This window comes from Equus asinus, chromosome 8 (genome assembly GCF_041296235.1).
Source record: "Equus asinus isolate D_3611 breed Donkey chromosome 8, EquAss-T2T_v2, whole genome shotgun sequence".
NCBI lineage: Eukaryota > Metazoa > Chordata > Mammalia > Perissodactyla > Equidae > Equus > Equus asinus.
In genome coordinates, this window is record NC_091797.1 from 37552172 (window position 1) to 37577973 (window position 25802).

Below are 25802 nucleotides of genomic sequence, written 5' to 3' on the forward strand. Positions count from 1 at the left end.
GATAAAGGGACCTGAGCACTTAACCTTGGGACTCACAATCGGATGTCCACTAAAGAACTTTCAATGTCAGAGTATTCTCATTTTCTATGCAAAGCAGAGAGCAGAAGAGTGGTAGTGGTAAAAGGTCTCTTGGTATTGAGGTTCAACTTTTTCAAGGGTTCATTGCAATGCACATTAATCTAGTAGGAATATAATTAGTTGACACACTGGTTTGCTCCCAGGTATTTTCCTTCCAGGCTCATTTTAGGCTTTCTAAGGCAATTGACTTATGTTTATCTTGTGGTTCTGCGACAAAAGGAAAGAGCCACCAACACTCCTTTCATCTCAGGAGTCAACCACTGGAAGTGAGCTCACGCAGTTCCTATGACTTGCACAAGTTTGATAAGGAAAGAAAATGAATGATGAAGAATCGAATAGTTCCCTCAATTTTCTGATCCAGAATCAGACACCTTATCCAGCACACTCTGAGGCCAGTCGAAAACAGGTTTCTTTCTTTCTATATGAAGATGAAAGTGGAAGTGTGGTGGCAGAAATGTTAAATTTCTTTTCTTCAAGGATTCAAACTTTCAAAAGCTCTTCACAATTGGAGTTAAAAAAAAAAAAAAAGGAATAAGCCCCATTACTTAGAATTAGCAAACTGTTACCTGATGAGAAGTGACATAGGTCTTTGAGAAGATGTTGTCTCTGATAAATATGAGGGAACTTAGAGGAAAGGAGAGTATTGTCAAGATTTAAAGTGTATATAATGAAAGAGGACAAAGGTGACAATGGGAAATGACAGTGATGAAAGGAGAGAGCACCAAAGTTTCTCTGTTCAGAGCATTTCCATCATTTATTTACTGAGTAAGGAATGATAGTACTTGCTCCAGAGAAGTTGAGAAATGGTCTATAAGTGGCAAAGGACATCTCTTCCAGGACAACAAGTTTAACATTGGGGAAAATCTTGTAATTCGTTAATTCAATAGGTTTGAATAACTCGATCCTTGACCAAATGATTAGATGAATCACCAAGTATTGGAGTAGGGCCAGGACAGTGGGTCCCAAATCTCTGTGGAAAGCTGTACTAAGGGATCCTGATGTCTGCTGTGCAGCTTGGGTCAATTCCAAACTACTTCTAGAGAGGAGTATACGTAGAGAGTCCAAATATATTGGAGGATGCTTGTCACAGGAAGGTGAAAACTCCTGGAAAATTTGGCTGGCAGTTGACTTTTAGTGTTTACACGTTAACCCACAAAACAATTTAGGTGATTTTGTATGACTTCCCAAATTCACCCAAATGTTGGTGAGGTAGGAGAAATGAGAACCCTCTAAAACTCCGAAGTAAAGAGGGTACAGCCATCTCTCAGTTTATGTGCTGCTGGCTCTTGGAAGTGGTGAGTTATTTGTAATAAACAAATAAACACATAAAAATAAATCCAAACTTACTCCTCTTCTCCCGTACCCAGGCCCCTCTTTGCCACTAAAAATTAGCCTTTTCTTACCCCCAAACCTCTTTGGCTCCCTGTACCCTGTTGAAGTATTTTCTCCACATTTAGGAAAAATGCAAAATCTATTGTAATTTATATGGTGGATGGTATGTTTTAATACACACTGCTTCATAAATATAATAATTATTTTTAAGATTGGAAATTTAAAATACATTAAGAAAAATGTACAATTGTTTTTTGTTTGCATCTTTTTGTAATTTCATTGCAGCATTCCTATCTGACTGCAAATGCGTGGTACTTTGAGTTCTTTTTAGCTAGTTGTAACATCTTACTCATTAAATAAATGTTAATTAATTATTATGTTACTTATTCTCATTAATAGTTAACTCATTGAGTAATTAGTCCAATAAAATCTTTGGCACCTATTCATTTTATATTCGTATGACCGTCATGATTTTATCATTTTGGGAAAATTATTCTTTAACAATGTTGTGATAATAGAGATGCATTGGCAACTGCATGCAGGAATGAGGAGTATCAATGTGTGGTCTTATATTCAAGGTGACTTTCCTTCACAGGGTGTATTTGATTAACAGCACCCCAATATTTCCTGCTTCTTAGGGTGTTGCTGTAAGTATTCTTTGGCCAATCTGTTACTGCTTGCTTAAAGTGCTTGGAAAAAATGTATACAGAATAACAATAGCAATAAATGAATTTGATTGAAGTCATAATTTAAATACTTGTCATTAAATACTGGATCCCAAAAAAGGTCAAGTGACTGACCCCAGGGCTCACATCTGATATGTAGCAGAGCCAAGATCAGAAGTCAAGCAGTTAGACTTCTCAGTGAATACTTCACATTTTTTCATGGGAAAAAGATCTGCAGGGCAAAGACACTCCATGTGAGGAAATTATCCTTTGGAATGCTTTTCTCTCCTTTGAAATTGTCATAAATACCTAACAGGGAGGAATTGCTTATTGTCAGAGAATTTAGGTGTCTTTTGCCTACCCTTTGGTCAACAATTCTGGAGTCCTTTAGGGGTTTTGGAGGCTTATCATCTAGTCCGGTGCCTGAAACTCAGCGGTGGTCCAACAAATGTTTTGGAAAAGGTTTGGCAAGTGGTTGGTGAGACAGAGTCAGCAGGGGTCCTGACGCGACCACAGGACTGGGAATGTGAGTCTGTGTTCTTCTCGCTTCATGCTGATATTGGAAATTTTGCAAAGCAGAGACAAAAACAAAAAACAATCCAGTTCAATTCTAGAAAGCTTGCATAATCTTGATTGAAGACTTGCAAGGACTACATTTAAAAAGAAAGAAAAACTTACATGTGTATATAGATTCAAAAGTTATTACTAAATTCAACTTTATCTTTGAAATATAGACTCTATCACAGGAATACAAAAATGGATTATTAATAGGTTAATGGATTTTTACAGCTCACCAATGGGTTAAAAGTGAAGAATCATATAATCTCAATAAATGCGGATAGAACTTTGGTAAAATATATAATTCAGTCTAAATTTTCAAACTACCGACCACATTTTAGCAACTCTTTATTCAATTGCACTTAACCGGTCCATTTTACTAAGCAAACCATCCATTAAATCTGTCAATTATACAGTCAGAGTGCCTAAGGCTATTAGGCTACCTTCTAGTACCTTCTCCCCACACACTCACACTTTTGTTTCCACAAGTTAGACTGTATGCTGATGAGTCTATTTTTGTTCCCACATCTTATTCTATTCCATTGATGAATTTTTCAATTATATAACTGACTTAAACATTGGATAATCCGGTGTAAAATGATGAGGGAGGAAGAAGATGCTTTGGAATAATTCTACAAAATCCACTCGGTTAAAAGAAAGAAAAATGCTTTTAAATTTGATATAAGTGAGAAAAAAGGGTAAGTTAGCCAGAAAATATAAAAACTGAAAGGATTCCACATTCAGACATGAACATATTTTCGTGGTTTTATTCCTCTTTAAGTGAAAATTTAGTTGAAACTACAGAATGTAAAGTACAGGTTTTCCTATGTAAAAAACACAGATGGAATAAAAACCCAAGGACTCAGACTTAAGGCAAATGGTAAAAGGACAAAGTAGAAGAACATATTTGAAGCAGGTGGTACCATTGCTTTGATTTACCTCAGCAACTCACTCTTTTGAGTAACCAGACGGGTTAGAAACAACAGGAATGAAAGAGATAAAAAGAAGAGAATTATAAAATCTTGGGCAGGGGAAAAATGATGATTATTTGCACATAAAAGAAAATGCAGATCAAATACATAGCTCTGATTCCAAAAGTTTGTGTTAACTTCTTTGGAAAGTGACACCAGTCTTCAAAGCTTGTCGATTGCCTCATAAAACTCTTTATCTGGGGTCTATCACTCAGATACCAGATTCTAGAATTGTCAGTAGTGTGTTGCCATTCCCTCTGTTGGCATCTTCTCAATGTGGCCAAAGGATTAGCAAGAAAACAGCTAGACACTAGCCGACTTGTTGTCTTAAAATTTTGTGATGGAAAAGTTAGTCTCCCCGAATTTAGTGCCCCGGCGTGAATGAACGAACTCAGCCACAGGGGAGCCTGGAGTGGAGCCCGCCTGCGCTGAATCTACAGAACCTGCTGACACGCAGGCTCCAGCGCACGTTCCCAGACGGTTCTCAGTTCTGGCTCCACCCTTCCATCTTGTGTTTTGTTCCAAATAGTATAAAACAGAACTTCAGAACTACACCTACTCTTAAAGAGAAATATTTCAGTGTGAAGGAGGGGACATTTCAAGGACAGGCACCGGGCGGTGGAGTAAGGTTAGCAGTTGGAAAAAGACCATCAAATTCCTTTCCCTCCGAGAATGCAACGACTCGCCTGGTAAGATTGGCACAGAAGTTCGAAAGAATAAAAGTAAATACCTGAAACCTCTGACAAGGGTTCACTTTTGTCTAGCGGCTGATAATGGCCATTTCTCTCCAAAGCCTTTCGCCGCTGGTTCCTCCAATGATTCCGTGATTTTCTGGTGTGCACCAGGCAGCATTTTTTCAATTTATTTAAATAGGGTGACTAAAAGATTTGAGAGCTTGGCATTCCGATTCTCCCCATTTCAGCCCTCTAGACGGTTCACTGCAGACACTGGATGCAAGAGGGTGTCTGTGGTCAGGAAGCTTCTGTATGTGAATTGCTAAAGAATCGTTTTTGACTAAACCTGACGACCGCCAAAGCCTGGGAACAGATCCCGGCTCTCTTCGTCTAAATTCTCTCTCAATCTAGCCATTCCAGTCACACTAGAAAACTCTACATTCACTAATTCTAATAATTATTTTCACGTTGGGGTTTGGATCTCCCAGCCTTCTTGTCGAAAGTGGCGTTCGTGTGCAGCGTCCATCCGCGCAGAAGAACTGAGACCCACTGAGATCAGCGTCTGGTGACCGAGCTGAATTGCATCAGTGGAGCCTGGAAAGTAGAAAGGGGAGGAAGAAAACGAGTGGCAAGCGTTTTGCTCCTCAGCCTGCAGCCTCTTTCTTGAGAAGGACGTAGCTGAGAAAATAGAGCAGGAAATGCTCCGTGGTCCTCTTATTGTTTCCCTTTCGTTCTTTCCCCCCCGCGCTGGTCCGTGATTTTGCGAATGAACCGTTGACCGGCACGTTCACGTGGAGCTGGCGTGCTTGCTGCCCTGGGCGAAGAGTGCGTGTCCGCGTTGTCCCACGCGACCCAGGCTTCCTTGTTCTCACATAATCACGTCAGGCCGTCGACTCCAAAGCTGCACGAGTACAATCGCTTGAGTACTAAAAGCCGCAAACTGGATAACTCGTGTCTCTCGAGTGTGAGCAGGAAAAGACGAATAAAGAAATGCGAAAACAAAAGTAAGAAAAACAAAAAAGAACGAGAGAGGAGAGGCCCGGACATGGTCGGGGAGCTGTGGCTGGAAGAGTGCAAGCGTGGAGGAACGAAGATCACACCTGGGCCTTCTTCCCGGCTCAGTGTTCTCTCCACAGCTCAGCCACGTTCACCAGGACACTCAGCTACTGAGGAAAGGTTCGGGACTGATAACCTTCCTTTTCCAGGAGTCTTCGAGGACGTAATAGTTGGCAGAACGGAGGGTAGTGTGTTCAGTTCCTTTGTTTCTGAAGCCCCTACTCTGAATCCGGTCCTGTGACTCTGGCAGGAGAAGTGGCACCGCAGGCGAGCCGAAAAGACACTCTTCCTCACGGTCTTCCCACGGTGGCCGGCTCCCAGGTCGGCTTGCCAAGGGATTGCCTGAGTGGCAGTTCCATCCTCCAACCGAGAGAGGCCCGTTATGGAACGTACTCTCGTGTCTTTAAATCTCTCTCCTCATTTTTCTCCCCCTCTGTCTACAAAGGCTGCAAGATAAATGGAAAACAATGCAAACAGACACGAAGACGCATGGGGCGCCTCCTCGAGAGTTTGACTCCGCGCGGGGAAATAAAAAAGAGAGAAAGGGGTGAACGTACAATACTTACCAGGAAATGAAAACACCTCGAGTCCAGCAATATGGTCTGCAAACCCTGCGGCGACGTCTTCTAGGGGACGCTTCAGCTCTGGTTCTGGACGCTTAGAGGAGTGGGAGACAGAAAGAGGAGAGCCAGCGATTATGGCGTCTCTTTCAAATGGAATTTTCTCTGCAAGGAAGAGTATGCCAAAGAGATTTACAAACTAGGACGAGATCTAAGAAACGAATTAGTTGAATATATGCACAGCAGCTGGACCTATGGACTCCGGTAGCTCACTCCGTAGACTTTCAAATTCTATTCCGGGGAAACAAAAGTTCGAATCCCCAGGGGTTCCTGTTCCGTTTGTTCGCATGTATTCTCCGGTTATTTCTGAGCCGTAACAGGCTACGGAGATCTCACCTGGTCTTAAAATTCTGAGTTTTTGCAATGGGATCCTCCACCCTACTGGTTGGTAAATTATTGTCTTCGAACTAAGAATGGTTTTTTTTACATTAAAAAAAGAAAAAGAAAAGCAACGTGTCATGAATTTGCGTGTCATCCTTGCAGCAGGGACCCTGCTAATCTCCTCTGTATCTTTCCGATTTTAGTATATGTGCTGCGAAACGAGCAGCATTTTTAATTTTAAACGGTTGAGAAAATAAAACGAAGAATAGTATTACGTGACACACGAATTTTACATAAAATTCAAATTTCACTGTCCATGGGCAAAGTTTTACTTGAACACAGCCGCTTTTTTTATGCATTGTGTGTGGCTGCTTTCGGGCTGCAACGGAGTGTAGGTGCGACAGAGACGACCTGCGCGCTCCTTTCCCTTCCCACCGCTGCTGTGCGCGCCACAACTCGCAGCGACTCAGTAATGGGCCCACAACTTTTTCAGTGCCATGTGCATCTCTGGACCCAATCTTATTCTTATCTTTTTATTGCCACTGCTTACAGATCCTGTGAAAACAATAAGAGAAAAGTGCGCTTTGATGGTCAACTCCTGTATCATGGAATCACGGCACAGCGTTGCGCTTGTTGCGCAATTACACTTTAGCTTGAGAAGGACATAGAGCGTATGAGAACGTCATCAGAGCGAAAACCACTCACAACATTTCCTGACTCACAGGGAAGCAATTCACCTTTGACGTTGACTAAAACTGAGTCCTCTTTGTGCCGAAACCCGGGATTGAACCAGGGACCTTTAGATCTTCAGTCTAACGCTCTCCCAACTGAACTATTTCGGCTGGCTACAACAAGCGTTTCTTCCCTTTTTCGGTGCTTGATTGGTTTCAACTTTCGCTTTTAGGTCGGACGTTCTTTAAGCATAGCTGGCCAACAGTGTTGCCTATCCAGAAATCCACGAAGCCTATTGTCTTCCACCCATGCCAGTTGGATCCAATTCCTGGCAGCGGGTCATGGATAGGTGGAGGGAGATTTCGAAGAGAGCTGACAGTGAGGGATTCAATGGAAAGCCTTTCTGCTCTTCTGCATCCTGTCAGTGGATCCCTACACAGCTCCAAAGACAAAGACAACTAAGGAAATATTCCCTGGGGTCCCTCATTTTTCTCCTCTCCTGGTTCTCTCGTCTCTCTTAATCTCCGAAAACACGGAGAACCGGAATCCAATCTGGCTGTAAATTTGCTAAAGAGCACAATGTACTTGAACATTACCAGACTAAATATTCATCACCACATTCCCAACTTACAGGAAAGCAACTGTCACAACAATTAGGAAATTTAAAATGGCATATCGTATCAGCAGTTTCTTCACAAGAATTTTTGAAAAATGAAAATGAGGATGGAACCAGGTACGTTTGTGATTGGTTCCTTTGTTAGCCACGCAAGGAAACCATTTACCATGGTTAGGTAATTAAATAGTGTTCACTTGTAGTAGCCTAAGAAATATGTGTGGAGAAAAGAAACTTGTTGAAGACTGTCTTTTGGTGAGAATAGCTGATGAGAGAGTTGAGGACATTGGAACAACCATCAACAGTTAATTTAAAAAATAAGGCAGGTGATATGGCCTGGTTTTCCTTGACTCTTGATGAGTCCACAGATGTTACCAACATTATTCAGTTGTTTGTTAGAGGAGTCAATGCCAGTTGGGAGTGACTGAAGAAATAACCTACATGAGTAGTCTACATGGAAAAACTACTGGTGAGAATACTTTCTGAGAAGTTGAAAAAACAACCATTCACTACACCCTGAAGTGAAATCTGCTAAGATGTGTTATAACTGGGGGTGGTAAAACTACGAAAGGAACAGAAAAAGGCTTGTTGAACACGTTTCAAAACTTGTGAAAAATGTAAGCTATGGTTATTTATTGTATCACTCATCAGCAGGTACTTTGTGGGAAATGTTTGAATGTATCATATTGAACAAGAAATGTCAACAATGAATTTAGTTTGCTCTGGTAGTCCCAAGCATTGTCACTTTTGCACATTTTATCACAAATAGTAGCTGAAGGTCCTGGCTTGTCCACCCACGTAGGGTTCGATGACTTAGCAGTGACAAGTTGTGGTTTTTCAACTCAGGGCTGAGAGGAAAATTATTTTGAACGGGAAGAAATGCCCTCACCTCAAGTACTACTAGTAAACACTGAATGGCTTTGGAAATTAGCTTCTGTTTCAGATTGCATAAAGCCTTTTAATGAGTTTAACCCAAATTAAAAGCAAAATGATGCTCATATAGAAAACATATGATATGTATGTATATGAAACGTACACTTCAGTAAGGTCATTTCGATGACAGTTAATGTTGGTAGAGTCACAAGTAGCATCAAGCTGTTCCACACATTTCCCAACTGTCGAAAAGATGCAAGATCTCCACTACCACACAAATTTTCAGCAGATACATGTTTCTGAGCTCATAGCAGTGAGGTTTTTTTTTTGGATCTTAATTGTTTTTTGGATCTTAATGCAAGTGCAAAAGAGATTTCCGTATTTCAAAATCCATTTAACTGTGCCATCTAGGAGCTTAAACCTAACCTTCCATCAGAAGTGACTGATCTGCAATGTAATGACATGTTAAAAGGCAAATATCAAAAGAATAGTAGAACTCTACAAATGGCTTTCATGCAAAAATATGCTAAAAATCAGACACTCGTAGATTAATATCAGCACTTGGCCGTTCCTATATCTGTGAGAAGATATTTTCAAAGACGAAATGTTAAAGTCTCATTACAGATCATTACAGAGCATTAGCAATCAATTTTGATGGTAGGAAACATGAACTTTGAACTCTAATTAGGCAAACTGTTATCTTGAAAGATAATTCCATTCGTTTCCTTTTATTAGTCATAATAATTGTACTCAGTTATTGTTATTATGTTTTAAACTTCATTTAAAAAGCGGAAATTTTTCTCTCTTGATATGTAAATACCCATATAATATCCTTGATTTTGCCATTTGACCTGCAAAGTCTAAAATATTTACTACTTGGCCATTTACTGAAATAGTTTACCAACTCCTGCACTAGAGGATTATCTTCAGCCAGTCTTGGAGAAATGTGTTGGTGAGGAGAGCAGCAGCATCCTTTCTGCAAAGTCTCTGCAGTGGCCATTCTCTACAAGCCAAGAATGGTGGTGGCAGAGGCTACAGTAGACATTATTCTCCGAATTCAGTTGTGAGGATGGGATACCGGAGTGGCTGTGTGTGTCTATTTCAAGTAGGCATCTTGGATCTTGGAAATAACTATGGAGTGGATTCAGGGATCCAAATAGGCCTGCAGTAAGATAAACCTGACTCCAGATGATCACATGACCTCCATAAGCCACTGCTATGACTGATGGACCACAATAGCATTTCACGTTCATGTCAATTCAGAGGCATGTTCAATAGAGTCCAAGTTGTCCGATTATGTCTCTTCCTCCAAAACACAGTTGCCTTGGTAAAGGGACTTTCTTTAGGGAAAACTAGAAAAAATATATTTACCATATACATTTTTAGCTGTGTACCAAGGTCCTTTCTCAAGTGGACCCAGTCTCTCTTCATTCAAGGAGATCTGGATTGGATTCCTGACATGTGAGGTGTTAAGGTAGGAAAGGCCAGTTGGAAGCCATCGGACTTCTCTCTACCTGCCCAAATAACACACACAAAGGAAACTGCCTTCCTAGAGGAATTCCAAAGGGAAGTACCGTCAGCAAGGACTTGAAAATGTAGGGGGTGGTGATTCTTACACATCTCTATTCAGCTTGCCTATTTGGCCTGTGCAGAAGACAGAATTATCAAGGAAAATGGCAGTGCACTATTGTGAATTTAATCGAGACTCCAATTACACCTGCTGTTCCTGCCGTGATTTCTTTACTGAAGCAAATCATCATAGCCGCTCGTACTTGCTGCGCAGCTATTGGTGTGGAAAGTATTGCATTCTTTATGCCTATAAAAACTGACCGCTCTTATGGGCTGAATTGTGTCCCTCCAAAATGCGTGTGTTGAAGTCCCAAACCCTAGTACCTCTGATGTGACTGTGTTTGAAGATAGGGCCTTTAAAGAGATAATTAAGGTAAAATAAGGTCATACAGGTGGGCCCTAGTTCAATTTAACTCACGTCTCTATAAAAAGAGGAGATCAGGACGCAGCCAACATGCAGACCGAGGAAGGAACATGTGAGGACACAGCAAGAAGGTGGCCATCTGCAAGCCCAGGAGAGAGGCCTCAGAAGAAACCCAATCTGCTGACATCTTCATCTGGGACTCTAGCCTGTGAGAAAATAAATTTCTGGCGTTTAAGCCATTCTCTGTGTGGTGTTTTGTTGTGGCAGCCCTAGAAAACCAATATAGCCATCAGGCATGGTATGCCTGTGGCTGGGAAGGCCAACAAGATCCCTCCACTCTCACCTCAGGGTCATATAAATTTTCCAGCTTTCTGTAATAATCCAGTCTGCAGGGACATTGATCACTTCTCCATTTTGCAGGATAACACACTGGTCCCTTATGTTGATAGTATTGTGCTCACTGGGCCTGCTTTTGAGTCCTTGGTCTAAAAGCAGCAGCTGCTTTAGACTCCTTTGAGATACATGCAAGGCATAGAGTGAGAAATACACCCCACAAAAGTTCAGGAGCCTGTCACCGTGGTAAAATTTTTGTGGAGCATGTTGAGATAGCCCTTCAAAGGTGAAGCACTAGTTGCTTCATTGGGTTCTTACCACTAGAAAAGAAGTGGAATGTCCAATGGGCCTCTTTGAATTTTGGAGGCAATTTAGAATCATTTGGACCTAATACTCTGACTGACCTACCAAGTAGCCTGGAAAGTCACCAGTTTTCGTTTTTTTTTTTAAATGAGGTATAATTGACATCTAACATTATATTAGTTTCAGGTGTATGACGTAATCATTGTACATTTGTATATTGCAAAATGATCACCACAATAAGTCTAGTTAACATTCATCACCATATATAATTACAAAGAGATGCCCTTTCAAGTCTAAGTGATTTTCCTGCTCTCAGAACTCTGATTTTTCCCACTACACAGTGTTTGTGGAGTTGAAGACTTTAGCCAACGTAGGAGTGATTGCTCAGACTAGCTAGAAAGTGGATGGATACTGAAAATGTCAACAACTAAGTCTGAGTAAAGATCACGAATTACCTCCTTCTACTCCAAAATCACTAAGAAGTTTGCCAAGAGAAGACTGTCAATACATAAGAGAGTTGGGAACGTCGTACACCTATGAAAACTGAGGCCGTAGGCAGGTAACCAGGATCTTTTAGCTCCAGGCACAAGAGGCACCTGCTCGGTGACGGCATAAGTAGCTCCCCAACTGGAGGTGCCGGGGATTGAACCCGGGGCCTCGTGCATGCTAAGCACGCGCTCTACCACTGAGCTACACCCCCTGCTCTCATCACATAATGTCAGAACATCTTTAACGGCAGCCCTCTATCCGCCTGTGCGTTTTGAGGACCTGAAACTGGGAGCACAAGGATCCTTCATATACAGTTATTACGGAAATTCCCAGATTGAATTCCCATTCGCGGCTACATCCAGAGAAAGGCAACTGAATGCTAGACAGAAAGGCACTGTTCCTAGGATCTGTGCCTGTTTGTCAACCTACCCCGAAGTTGGAGCTCCTCAAAACTTGAATACAGGAAGGCAACGAAGAGCCCTCTCCTAGCTCTGTCTGCGCAAAGAGCCTGAATCAATGACACCCTAGGAATCATGAGGAGAGCTAGTCTCATATTTTAGTTTGTCGGCACAGATCCCCAGTAGAAGGAACCACGATGGCTGAAGAATTTGCTGTCACCGGGAGGGCTGGGGCAGAGAAAGTAAAGACGAGCCTAGAACATCTTTCTGTGCCAGAAGGTAAGAAAGTGCTCAAACAGTAAGAGTATGCTCAAACGGACAGCGGATCTACGAGACAAATCTTGGAAACATCCAGCATTAAAATGAATAATGAGCAATAAAGGGCTATAGTCTAATGGATAAAATAAGAATACTTGAGTTCATACTGATAAGAAAGAAAAAGAAAAAGATGAAGGAACGAAAGAAGAAGAAAAAGAAAGAAAGGAGAGAAAGTTTTCCTTCTGGCAGTATGCCAATTAATAAGTGTGGTAAGAATGATAGAGTCATCATTTTCCACTGTCATGCAGTGATTGACTCAGGTATAATTCATCAGTCAGTGCCAAAGCTATGGGGGCAAGTTTGATGGGTGACAAGATCTTTGTGTAGTCTCAAAGTGTGTCCTCAGTGTATTTCTTATGAAAATGATAACTTGGCCATGAAGAAACTCAGCAGACAATACCTTACCCAAATCATCAAATTTACGTCACCACAATGGTGATACTGACACCATGCACCTCTTGATGAGATAAACTGTGAAGTAAACGGTATCACTCCTGTGGTGTTCTGGCTAAAAATGCATCATCATCTGAATGGAATCAGGAAGAAACATCAGTCAAACCAAAATTGAAAACCATCATACATATCAACTGTCACACACTCTTCAAAAATCGTCAATGTCATGAAAGATAAAGAAAGGTTGAGAAACTATCTCAAATTAAAAAGACTAAAGAGACAAGATAGTTACATAAAATGTGTCCTTCTGGAGTGGTCCCAGATCTGGGGAAAAAATGTAATCCCAGACATTATTTGAACAATTAGCAACGTTTGAGTATGGATGGTATATTGGATAGTAGTGTTGTATCAATATTAAATCCCCTATTTTGACAATTTTATTATGCTTACATAAGGGAGAGACTTTAAAAAATACACTGAAAAATGTTGGGGCAGAGGGATATGTTTGCCAACCATGCTCAAATCTTTCAGGAAAAAAAAATAACCCATGTGTGTATGTAAAGAGAGAGAAGGAGAACTAGCAAATGTTGCAAGATGTTTACAATAGATTAACCTGGGTGTGTAAGATAGTTTTTGCAACTGGCTTTAAGTTTGAAATTATCTCCAAAAAAAGTTCAAAAAATTCTTCCTTTTAAAATTTCCTTCCTCTTGTACCAAAAGGCTGCCAGAATGACACAAAAGGTAATATACAGTGATTCAAACAAGAGTACTGTGTGTGCCACCTCTGGGAGTTTAGACCTTGATGGGGAAATGAGAATTAATTTCTGATATCCGACTCCAAATGCAGAGTAGGGAAGATGAAGAATCCTTGGGATTGGCATAGAATTTTGAGGGGTGCTATCTCTTTGACTCTTCCTTTAGGTATGCAGGAAGCGAGAAGGTCCCCTAAGTGAAGCAACCTGAAAGTGTTTGTCCCACCTAAGACTTGGCTTGTCTTTTCTAAGCCTGTCATGGTTTGGAGAGTGCCTCACTGCTCTTTCCTTTGAAGGACAGACAAACTGACCACATTGGAAGGCATGTGTGTAGTTGAGTTTTTGTTTTTGACAAAGTAGCCACTGGTCTCGGTGGCTTTGAAGAGAACAGCAGGTAGCCACATTTTCTTGACCCTATTGTAGCTATAGTGGGACCTGTTTCAATGAGAAATAGAATCTGCTGGCAGTTTTGAGCTTAGGTACTTAAGTTTTGGCTGGGAGTGTCTATTTGTTAGCACATTGGTCTTGTAAGGCAAAGGAAAGGATGAAAAATATAGGTTAGGCAGCAACTAAATATTTTTGAATTGAAGAGATTTTCATGATCAAAATGTCTTTAATCCCGGATAGTTAGTTAGAAAATTAAACTTTTGATTTGATGGTCCAGGATTTGAGTCGCTTTTCAGACCCTGGCAGTGTTTTTCGTTTCCCCTACTTAATTCTAACAGATCCTAGGAAAACCAAGCTTTCTTCTGGAGAAGTTGTCCACACATTTGCTCCTCTCACTTGCAGTTCTTGGCTAAACAGGAAAATGAAGAGCTGGAAACCAGAGTGACATATATTGACTAGCAACTTTCTATTCTGTTCTACTAGTCAATATAGGGGAGGTTCCTTACAATATTAAGAAAGAAACTACAAATTTAAAAGCAATGTAGCAAGTAATTAGGGAAGGAAAAGATATGACCAGTAAACTGGAAAATGCTGGTAGGATTTTTAGTTTACAATTCATTGATAAATTAGAAGTTTAAATAACTTGATCCTAGAACAGAGGATTGATTGAATTCCTAGGTATGAATGAGGAGGTGGCCAGCATCAAAGGATCACCAACTTTTTCTCTGAGTGTGGGAAGAAAAGTTATGGTGACTGTCATAGAACTTGGGGACTTCCAAATTTAGGTTTGAATTGAGAGCCCAGTGGCTAAAACAGATTAGTCAGGCACTTGTTGAATTAAAGTTCTAAAATCTCATGTATTTTGGCCAGAGTGAGACTTTGTAAGTTCATTGTGAGTTCATTCATAGAAAAGTCTATGGCCATTTTGGGAACATCAATGTTGCCTAAAAGATTAGTGGGCTAGAAGACATAAGAAACCATAACATTCTTGAAATAAGGTCATTATAGTTGTCTCTCTTGATTTCTGGTCACGGCTCCATTATTTGAACAGGCAGCAACTTCTTCCCCAGCATACACCAGGCACTGATCACTTGCTTCTCAGCCTTCTGGAATATGCTGGAGGAAAAGCTGAGGGAAGAAACTGTGGCCCATGTTTTCAGTAGGATGATGTTTCCTTTAATTGAAATTACCTGAAAATCCCATGTTCTTCACTGTAGAGGATGAACATTGCTTGCCCCCAAAAAACCAGAAGAATTGGGGATGGGTCTTTCCACTTTTTTGTTTCCTACCCTTAAATTTATTGGTTTCAAACTTTTCCCAAATCCAGGAATAAATGTGCTTGGACTGAATGATGATGCCTTTTTTGGGTGAGTGACAGATGATGAGGATCATTTATTGCCAGGTCTAGGAAAGTTTGAATTTTGAAGGCATTGAAACTAAGTGGGCTTCCCAAGGACAAGCTGAAATCCAGCTCACAGAACCCCAGGTTGAATTCTGACTGTGGTCAATATGAAACTGACTGTATAATGTAGCTGGAGGTAACAAGTGGATAATAGTAATAACAATGGATTACATTAAATGAGTATATCACTTCCCTGATAGACAGACTCCCTAAGAAATGAAGTAATTAACAAGTCACACAGGTCACAGTCAACATGTAGCAGGGTAAGTTTCAAAACCAGGCAGATTTCCTCTAGAGCAACTGCTCCAGATTTCTCCTTTAGAGACAGGAATCCTGAAGTCAAAAGTTGAGAAGAGTGACTTTCAAATTCATTTGTCTTTGAAAATGTGATTATCACTTACAGGGAAAGAGGTGGTCCTACATGATTTCTTAATGTTATGCAATTCTCAATTCTCATCCATTTCTTCAGTCAATAATTCTAGATGTCCACTAGGAACTTTGGAGTCTCATCATCTGGTTCAAGGCCTAGAATTCAGTAAAGTCTTGTATAATGTTTGCTGAAGATTTGGAAAGAGGTTGGTAAAGGAAAGGCAGCATTGTGTCCCCAGTCATCCTCAGGATTTGTGATATGGGTAGAATCTCAGGTTGGTTTTATTTTATTAAGACTCTTGAAAAGCAGAGACAAAAATGCAAACTTTCCAACTCATATTAGAGGTTAGTGGAGGGGGGCGAGCCCCCAGGTTGAGTGGTTAAGTTCAGGTGCTCTGCTTCTTCTGATCCTTGGCCTGGACATGGCACCGCTCATCAGGCCATGCTGAGACGGCATCCCACATGCCACAACTAGAAGGACCCACAACTAAAATGCACAACTATGTACTGGGGAGCGTTGGGGAGATGAAGGAAAAATAAAAAGTTTTAAAGAAGTTAGTGGAGGTTTTGCATCATTTTCCTTTCATACTCCTTGCTGGTAACATTTGGAATCAAAGACATTTGGAACAAGATCTAAGAATGCAGCCATTGGGTAAAGAAACTGAATTTTCTTTCTAGAGACCAGAATATGAAGAGGCTGCCAGTGGCAGAGAAGAGGGAAGAGTGAAGTTGGCAGACAGAACTTCCTTTCCTCTTTCTAATTCAGTAGAAAAGATGTGTGCTCATGTTGATGTCTTTGAAGCCATAATAACTTTGAAAATCCCTAACAAGTCAATAAGTGAACAAGAAATATTGAGAAGAGCCTGGATAATGCAAAGTACAGTAATCATATTGACAAAAAAAAAAAAGCAGAAGAAGTGATTGTTCTTTTATTAAAATGTGCAGGTTCCAGGCCACTTGTAAAATATTCCCTTTTTTCTTTGCAGCTGATAATATCCATTTTTACATGAAAACATTTTGCTGCTTCTCTATAGGGCATCCTCCATTTGATAATAACTGAAGTTTTCAGAAAACATTATATTTATATATTTAAAAAGGAGAATGGGGTGCCGACCCAGCGGTTAAGTTCACGTGTTCCACTTGGGAGGCCCGGGTTCTCCATTGGAATCCTGGGTGCAGACATACACACCGCTTGTCAAGCCATGCTGTGGCAGGCATCCCACATGTAAAGTAGAGGGAGATGGGCACGGATGTTAGCTCAGGGCTAGTCTTCCTCAGAAAAAGAGGACAATTGGCAGCAGCTGTTAGCTCAGGGCTAGTCTGCCTCAAAAGAAGAAGAAGAAGAAGAAGGAGGAGGAGGAGGAGGAGGAGGAGAAGAAGAAGAAGAAGAAGAAGAAGAAGAGGAAGAAGGAGGAAATGAGATAAGTGAGGAAATATAAAACAATTGGATAGTAAGAAATATTTGAGTATATGTAGGATATCTAATTGACAATGCAAGCTTATTTTATTTTTTCATGTGTCATTCTTGGCAGCACTCTAGCTCATCAAAAGCCATTGTTTTATCCACCGATGTCCATCCACCCCACCACCTAGAGAGGGTTGGTACCAATTATCATCTCTCTTTGAATTTTGGACCAAATTTTTTATTGTAGTCACTGTGAGGATTAGGTAAAGGAAGTAAAACCAGTAGAAAAATAGTGAGGAAATACTCTGTTCCTATTCTTTTCTACTATGCCATTATGGTGATGTTTCTTTGATCATGTGAGATAAGGTTTTGTCTGCTGAGCTTCTTCATGGCCAAGTTATCACTCATAAGAAATAAGTCGAGGACACAGTTTGAGACTACACAAAGATCTTGTCCCCTATCAAACCTTCACCCATAGCTTTGGCACTGACTGATGAATTTTGCCTGAGTCAATCATTGCAGGACAGTGGAAAATGATGACTCTATCATTCTTTCCACACTTATTAATTGGCATACTGCCAGAAGGAAAACTTTCTCTCCTTTCTTTCTTTTTCTTCTTCTTTCGTTCCTTCATCTTTTTCTTTTTCTTTCTTATCAGTATGAACTCAAGTATTCTTATTTTATCCATTAGACTATAGCCCTTTATTGCTCATTATTCATTTTAATGCTGGATGTTTCCAAGATTTGTCTCGTAGATCCGCTGTCCGTTTGAGCATACTCTTACTGTTTGAGCACTTTCTTACCTTCTGGCACAGAAAGATGTTCTAGGCTCGTCTTTACTTCCCCTGCCCCAGCCCTCCCGGTGACAGCAAATTCTTCAGCCATCGTGGTTCCTTCTACTGGGGATCTGTACCGACAAACTAAAATATGAAACTAGCTCTCCTCATGGTTCCTAGAGTGTCATTGATTCAGGCTCTTTGCGCAGACAGAGCTAGGAGAGGGCTCTTCGTTGCCTTCCTGTATTCAAGTTTTGAGGAGCTCCAACTTCGGGGTAGATTGACAAACAGGCACAGATCCTAGGAACAGTGCCTTTCTGTCTAGCATTCAGTTGCCTTTCTCTGGATGTAGCCGCGAATGGGAATTCAATCTGGGAATTTCCGTAATAACTGTATACGAAGCATCCCTGTGCTCCCAGTTTCAGGTCCTCAAAACGCACAGGTGGATAGAGGGCTGCCATTAAAGCTGTTCTGACATTATTTGATGAGAGCAGGGGGTGTAGCTCAGTGGTAGAGCGCGTGCTTAGCATGCACGAGGCCCCGGGTTCAATCCCCGGCACCTCCAGTTGGGAGGCTCTTTATGCCTTGGCAGAGCAGATGCCTCTTGAGCCCGGAGCTAAAGGTAACCAGACCTGCCTACGGCCTCGGTTTTCATAGGTGTTGACGTTACCGACTCTCTTATGTATTGAGAGTATTCTCTTAGCAAACTTCTTAGTGATTTCGGAAGGTAGTTCGTGATCTTCACTCAGACTTGTTGAAATTTGCAGTATCCATTCACTTTCTAGCTACTCTGAGCAATCACTCCTACGTTGGCTAAAGTCTTCAACTCCACAAACACTGTGTAGTGGGAAAAATTCGAGTTCTGAGAGCAGGAAAATCACTTAGACTTGAAAGGGCATCTCTTTGTAATTACATATGGTGAAGAATGTTACCTAGACTTATTGTGGCGATCATTTTGCAATATATAAATATCCAATAATTATATTGTACACCTGAAACTAATATAATGTTAGATGTCAATTATACCTCATTTTAACAAAAACCCAAAAACTGGTGACTTTCCAGGCTACTTGGTAGGTCAGTCAGAGTATTAGGTCCAAATGACTCTATGCTGCCTCCAAAATTCAAAGAGGCCCATTGGATATTCTACTTCTTTTCTGGCGGTAGGAGCCCAATGAAGCAACTAGTGCTTCGCCTTTGAAGGGCTATCTCAACATGCTCCACAAAAATTTTACCACGGTGACAGGCTCCTGAACTTTTGTGGGGTGTATTTCTCACTCTATGGCTTGCATGTATCTCAAAGGAGACTAAAGCAGCTGCTGCTTTTAGACCAAGGACTCAAAAGCAGGCCCAGTGAGCACGATACTATCAACATAAGGGACCAGTGTGTTATCCTGCAAAATGGAGAAGTGATCAATGTCCCTGCAGACTGGATTATTACAGAAAGCTGGAAAATTTATATGACCCTGAGGTGAGAGTGGAGGGATCTTGCTGGCCTTACAAGCCACATGCAAACCATGCCTGATGACTGTGTTAGTTTTGCAGGGCTGCCACTACAAAACACCATACATGGAATGGCTTAAACGCCAGGAATTTATTTTCTCACAGGCTAGAGTCCCAGATGAAGATGTCAGCAGATTGGGTTTCTTCTGAGGCCTCTCTCCTGGGCTTGCAGATGGCCACCTTCTTGCTGTGTCCTCACATGGTCCTTCCTCGGTCTGCATGTTGGCTGTGTCCTAATCTCCTCTTTCTATAAGGAAGTGAGTTAAATTGAACTAGGGCCCACCTGTATGACCTTATTTTACCTTAACTATCTCCTTAAGGGCCCTATTTTCAAACACAGTCACATCAGAGGTACTAGGGTTTGGGACTTCAACACATGCATTTTGGAGGGACATGATTCAGCCCCTAACAATGGTCAGTTTTTATAGGCATAAAGAATGCAATACTTTCCACACCAATAGCTGCACAGCAAGTATGAGCGGCTATGATGATTTGCTTCAGTAAAGAAATCACGGCAGGAACAGCAGGTGTAATTGGAGTCTTGATTAAATTTACCATGGTGCACTGATGTTTTTCTTGATAATTCTGTCTTCTGCACAGGCCAAATAGGCAAGCTGAATAGAGATGTGGTAAGAATCACCACCCTCTACATTTTCAAGTCCTTGCTGACAGTACTTATCTTTAGAATTCCTCCAGGAAGGCAGTTTCCATTGTGTTTACCATTTGGGCAGGTAGAGAGAAGTCCGATGGCTTCCAACTGGCCTTTCCTACCTTAACACCTCACATCTCAGGAATCCAATCCAGATCTCCTTGAATGAAGAGAGACTGGGTCCACTTGAGAAAGGACCTTGGAACACAGCTAGAAATGTATATCGTAAATATGCTTTTTCTAGTTTTCCCCAAAGAAAGTCCCTTTACCAAGGCAACTGTGTTTTGGAGGAAGAGACATAATCGGATGACTTGGACACTGTTGAACATGACTCTGAATTGACATGAACGTGAAATGCTATTGTGGTCCATCAGTCATAGCAGTGGCTTATGGAGGTCATGTGATCATCTGGAGTCAGGTTTATCTTACTGCAGGCCTATTTGGATCCCTGAATCCACTCCATAGTTATTTCCAAGATCCAAGATGCCTACTTGAAATAGACACACACAGCCACTCCGGTATCCCATCCTCACAACTGAATTCGGAGAATAATGTCTACTGTAGCCTCTGCCACCGCCATTCTTGGCTTGTAGAGAATGGCCACTGCAGAGACTTTGCAGAAAGGATGCTGCTGCTCTCCTCACCAAAACATTTCTCCAAGACTGGCTGAGGATAGTCCTCTAGTGCAGGAGTTGGTAAACTATTTCAGTAAATGGCCAAGTAGTAAATATTTTAGACTTTGCAGGTCAAATGGCAAAATCAAGGATATTATATGGGTATTTACATAATAAGAGAGAAAAATTTCCACTTTTTAAATGAAATTTAAAACATAATAACAATAACTGAGTACAATTATTATGACTAATAAAAGGAAAAGAATGGAATTATCTTTCAAGATAACAGTTTGCCTAATTAGAGTTTAAACTTCATGTTTCCTACCATCAAAATTGATTGCTAATGCTCTGTAATGATCTGTAATGGGGTTTTAACATTTCGTCTTTGAAAATATCTTCTCACAGATATAGGAACGGCCAAGTGCTGATATTAATCTACGAGTGTCTGATTTTTAGCATATTTTTGCATGAAAGCCATTTGTAGAGTTCTACTATTCTTTTGATATTTGCCTTTTAACATGTCATTACATTGCAGATCAGTCACTTCTGATGGAAGCTTAGGTTTAAGCTCCTCAATGGCACAGTTAAATGCATTTTGAAATACGGAAATCTTTTTTGCACTTGCATTAAGATCCAAAAAACAATTAAGATCCAAAATTCCTCACTGCTATGAGCTCAGAAAAACGCATCTGCTGAAAATTTGTGTGGCAGTGGAGATCTTGCATCTTTTCGACAGCTGGGAAGCGTAGGGAACAGCTTGATGCTACTTGTGACTCTACCAACATTAACGGTCATCGAAATGACCTTACTGTAGTGTGCGTTTCATATATATGCATACATATTATATGTTTTCTATATAAGCATCATTTTGCCTTGTAATTTGGGTTAAATTCATTAAAAGGCTTTATGCAATCTGAAACAGAAGCTAATTTCCAAAGCCATTCAGTGTTTACTAGTAGTACTTGAGGTGAGGGCATTTCTTCCCGTTCAAAATAATTTTCCTCTCAGCCCTGAGCTCAAAAACCACAACTTGTCACTGCTAAGTCATCAAACCCTACGTGGGTGGACAAGCCAGGACCTTCAGCTACTATTTGTGATAAAATGTGCAAAAGTGACAATGCTTGGGACTACCAGAGTGAACTAAATTCATTATTGACATTTCTTGTTCAATATGATACATTCAAATATTTCCCACAAAGTGCCTGCCGATGAGTGATAGAATAAATAACTGTAGCTTATACTTTTCACAAGTTTTGAAACGTATTCAACTAAGCATTTTTCTGCTCCTTTGGTAATTTCACCACCCCCGGTTATAACACATCTTAGCAGATTTCACTTCAGGGTGTAATGAATGGTTGTTTTTTCAACTTCTCAGAAAGTATTCTCACCAGTAGTTTTTCCATGTAGACTACTCATGTAGGTTATTTCTTCAGTCACTCCCAACTGGCATTGACTCCTCTAACAAACAACTGAATAATGTTGGTAACATCTGTGGACTCATCAAGAGTCAAGGAAAACCAGGCCATATCACCTGCCTTATTTTTTAAATTAACTGTTGATGGTTGTTCCAATGTCCTCAACTGTCTCATCAACTATTCTCACCAAAAGACAGTCTTCAACAAGTTTCTTTTCTCTACACATATTTGTTAGGATACTACAAGTGAACACTATTTAATTACCTCACCAGTAAACGGTTTCCTTGCGTGGCTAACAAAGGAACCAATCACAAACGTATCTGGTTCCATCCTCATTTTCATTTTTCAAAAATTCTTGTGAAGAAACTGCTGATACGATATGCCATTTTAAATTTCCTAATTGTTGTGACCGTTGCTTCCCTGTAAGTTGGGAATGTGGTGATGAATACTTAGTCTGGTAATGTTCAAGTACATTGTGCTCTTTAGCAAATTTACAGCCAGATTGGATTCCAGTTCTCAGCGTTTTCGGAGACTAAGAGAGACGAGAGAACGAGAAGAGGAGAAAAATGAGGGACCCCAGGGAATATTTCCTTAGTTGTCTTCGTCTTTTGAGCTGTGCCTGGGTCGACTGACAGGATGCGGAAGAGCAGAAAGGCTTTCCATTGAATCCCTCACTGTCAGCTCTCTTCGAAATCTCCCTCCACCTATCCATGACCCGCTGCCAGGAATTGGATCCAACTGGCATGGGTGGAAGACAATAGGCTTCGTGGATTTCTGGATAGGCAACACTGTTGGCCAGCTATGCTTAAAGAACGTCCGACCTAAAAGCGAAAGTTGAAACCAATTAAGCACCGAAAAAGGGAAGAAACGCTTGTTGTAGCCAGCCGAAATAGCTCAGTTGGGAGAGCGTTAGACTGAAGATCTAAAGGTCCCTGGTTCAATCCCGGGTTTCGGCACAAAGAGGACTCAGTTTTAGTCAACGTCAAAGGTGAATTGCTTCCCTGTGAGTCAGGAAATGTTGTGAGTGGTTTTCGCTCTGATGACGTTCTCATATGCTCTATGTCCTTCTCAAGCTAAAGTGTAATTGCGCAACAAGCGCAACGCTGTGCCGTGATTCCATGATACAGGAGTTGACCATCAAAGCGCACTTTTCTCTTATTGTTTTCACAGGATCTGTAAGCAGTGGCAATAAAAAGATAAGAATAAGATTGGGTCCAGAGATGCACATGGCACTGAAAAAGTTGTGGACCCATTAATGAGTCGCTGCGAGTTGTGGCGCGCACAGCAGCGGTGGGAAGGGAAAGGAGCGCGCAGGTCGTCTCTGTCGCACCTACGCTCCGTTGCAGCCCGAAAGCAGCCACACACAATACACAAAGTAAGCGGCTGTGTTCGAACAAAACTTTGCCCATGGACAGTGAAATTTGAATTTTATGTAAAATTCGTGTGTCACGTAATACTATTCTTCGTTTTATTTTCTCAACCGTTTAAAATTAAAAATGCTGCTCGTTTCGCAGCACATATACTAAAATCGGAAAGATACAGAGGAGATTAGCAGGGTCCCTGCTGCAAGGATGACACGCAAATTCATGACACGTTGCTTTTCTTTTTCTTTTTTTAATGTAAAAAAAACCATTCTTAGTTCGAAGACAATAATTTACCAACCAGTAGGGTGGAGGATCCCATTGCAAAAACTCAGAATTTTAAGACCAGGTGAGATCTCCGTAGCCTGTTACGGCTCAGAAATAACCGGAGAATACATGCGAACAAACGGAACAGGAACCCCTGGGGATTCGAACTTTTGTTTCCCCGGAATAGAATTTGAAAGTCTACGGAGTGAGCTACCGGAGTCCATAGGTCCAGCTGCTGTGCATATATTCAACTAATTCGTTTCTTAGATCTCGTCCTAGTTTGTAAATCTCTTTGGCATACTCTTCCTTGCAGAGAAAATTCCATTTGAAAGAGACGCCATAATCGCTGGCTCTCCTCTTTCTGTCTCCCACTCCTCTAAGCGTCCAGAACCAGAGCTGAAGCGTCCCCTAGAAGACGTCGCCGCAGGGTTTGCAGACCATATTGCTGGACTCGAGGTGTTTTCATTTCCTGGTAAGTATTGTACGTTCACCCCTTTCTCTCTTTTTTATTTCCCCGCGCGGAGTCAAACTCTCGAGGAGGCGCCCCATGCGTCTTCGTGTCTGTTTGCATTGTTTTCCATTTATCTTGCAGCCTTTGTAGACAGAGGGGGAGAAAAATGAGGAGAGAGATTTAAAGACACGAGAGTACGTTCCATAACGGGCCTCTCTCGGTTGGAGGATGGAACTGCCACTCAGGCAATCCCTTGGCAAGCCGACCTGGGAGCCGGCCACCGTGGGAAGACCGTGAGGAAGAGTGTCTTTTCGGCTCGCCTGCGGTGCCACTTCTCCTGCCAGAGTCACAGGACCGGATTCAGAGTAGGGGCTTCAGAAACAAAGGAACTGAACACACTACCCTCCGTTCTGCCAACTATTACGTCCTCGAAGACTCCTGGAAAAGGAAGGTTATCAGTCCCGAACCTTTCCTCAGTAGCTGAGTGTCCTGGTGAACGTGGCTGAGCTGTGGAGAGAACACTGAGCCGGGAAGAAGGCCCAGGTGTGATCTTCGTTCCTCCACGCTTGCACTCTTCCAGCCACAGCTCCCCGACCATGTCCGGGCCTCTCCTCTCTCGTTCTTTTTTGTTTTTCTTACTTTTGTTTTCGCATTTCTTTATTCGTCTTTTCCTGCTCACACTCGAGAGACACGAGTTATCCAGTTTGCGGCTTTTAGTACTCAAGCGATTGTACTCGTGCAGCTTTGGAGTCGACGGCCTGACGTGATTATGTGAGAACAAGGAAGCCTGGGTCGCGTGGGACAACGCGGACACGCACTCTTCGCCCAGGGCAGCAAGCACGCCAGCTCCACGTGAACGTGCCGGTCAACGGTTCATTCGCAAAATCACGGACCAGCGCGGGGGGGAAAGAACGAAAGGGAAACAATAAGAGGACCACGGAGCATTTCCTGCTCTATTTTCTCAGCTACGTCCTTCTCAAGAAAGAGGCTGCAGGCTGAGGAGCAAAACGCTTGCCACTCGTTTTCTTCCTCCCCTTTCTACTTTCCAGGCTCCACTGATGCAATTCAGCTCGGTCACCAGACGCTGATCTCAGTGGGTCTCAGTTCTTCTGCGCGGATGGACGCTGCACACGAACGCCACTTTCGACAAGAAGGCTGGGAGATCCAAACCCCAACGTGAAAATAATTACTTGGATGAGTGAATGTAGAGTTTTCTAGTGTGACTGGAATGGCTAGATTGAGAGAGAATTTAGACGAAGAGCGCCGGATCTGTTCCCTGGCTTTGGCGGTCGTCAGGTTTAGTCAAAAACGATTCTTTAGCAATTCACATACAGAAGCTTCCTGACCACAGACATGCTCTTGCATCCTTGTTTGAAGTGAACCGTCTAGAGGGCTGAAATGGGGAGAATCGGAGTGCCATGCTCTCAAATCTTTTAGTCACCGTATTTAAACAAATTGAAGAAATGCTCTGTGGCACACATCAGAAAACCACACGGAATCATTGGAGGAACCAGCGGTGAAAGGGTTTGGAAATAAATGGCCATTATCAGCTGCCAGATGAAAGTGAACCCTTGTCAGAGGTTTCAGGTATTTACTTTTATTCTTTCGAACTTCTGTGCCAATCTTACCAGGCGAGTCGTTGCATTCTCGGAGGGAAAGGAATTTGATGGTCTTGTTCCAACTGCTAACCTTACTCCACCGCCCGGTGCCTGTCCTTGAAATGTCCCCTTCTTCACACTGAAATATTTGTTTTTTAAGAGTAGGTGTAGTTCTGAAGTTCTGTTTTATACTATTTGGAACAAAACACAAGATGGAAGGGTGGAGCCAGAACTGAGAACCGTCTGGGAACGC

At 41.7% G+C, this 25802-nt stretch overlaps 6 non-coding genes across 6 annotated transcripts; 3 read left to right on the forward strand and 3 right to left on the reverse strand.

Moving 5' to 3' along the window:
• Positions 1–6394: 6394 nt before the first annotated feature.
• LOC123288483 (U6 spliceosomal RNA) lies at positions 6395–6501 on the reverse strand. Its single transcript, XR_006532182.1, has one exon. It is a non-coding gene; the product is annotated as a U6 spliceosomal RNA (small nuclear RNA).
• A 543-nt stretch (positions 6502–7044) lies between these two features.
• Positions 7045–7117, reverse strand: TRNAF-GAA (transfer RNA phenylalanine (anticodon GAA)). The gene has a single exon. It is a non-coding gene; the product is annotated as a tRNA-Phe (tRNA).
• Positions 7118–11630: 4513 nt separating this feature from the next.
• TRNAA-AGC (transfer RNA alanine (anticodon AGC)) lies at positions 11631–11702 on the reverse strand. Its single transcript has one exon. It is a non-coding gene; the product is annotated as a tRNA-Ala (tRNA).
• Positions 11703–18184: 6482 nt separating this feature from the next.
• Positions 18185–18256, forward strand: TRNAA-AGC (transfer RNA alanine (anticodon AGC)). Its single transcript has one exon. It is a non-coding gene; the product is annotated as a tRNA-Ala (tRNA).
• A 4499-nt stretch (positions 18257–22755) lies between these two features.
• On the forward strand, positions 22756–22828 carry TRNAF-GAA (transfer RNA phenylalanine (anticodon GAA)). The gene has a single exon. It is a non-coding gene; the product is annotated as a tRNA-Phe (tRNA).
• A 543-nt stretch (positions 22829–23371) lies between these two features.
• On the forward strand, positions 23372–23478 carry LOC123288491 (U6 spliceosomal RNA). Its single transcript, XR_006532191.2, has one exon. It is a non-coding gene; the product is annotated as a U6 spliceosomal RNA (small nuclear RNA).
• Positions 23479–25802: the final 2324 nt, after the last annotated feature.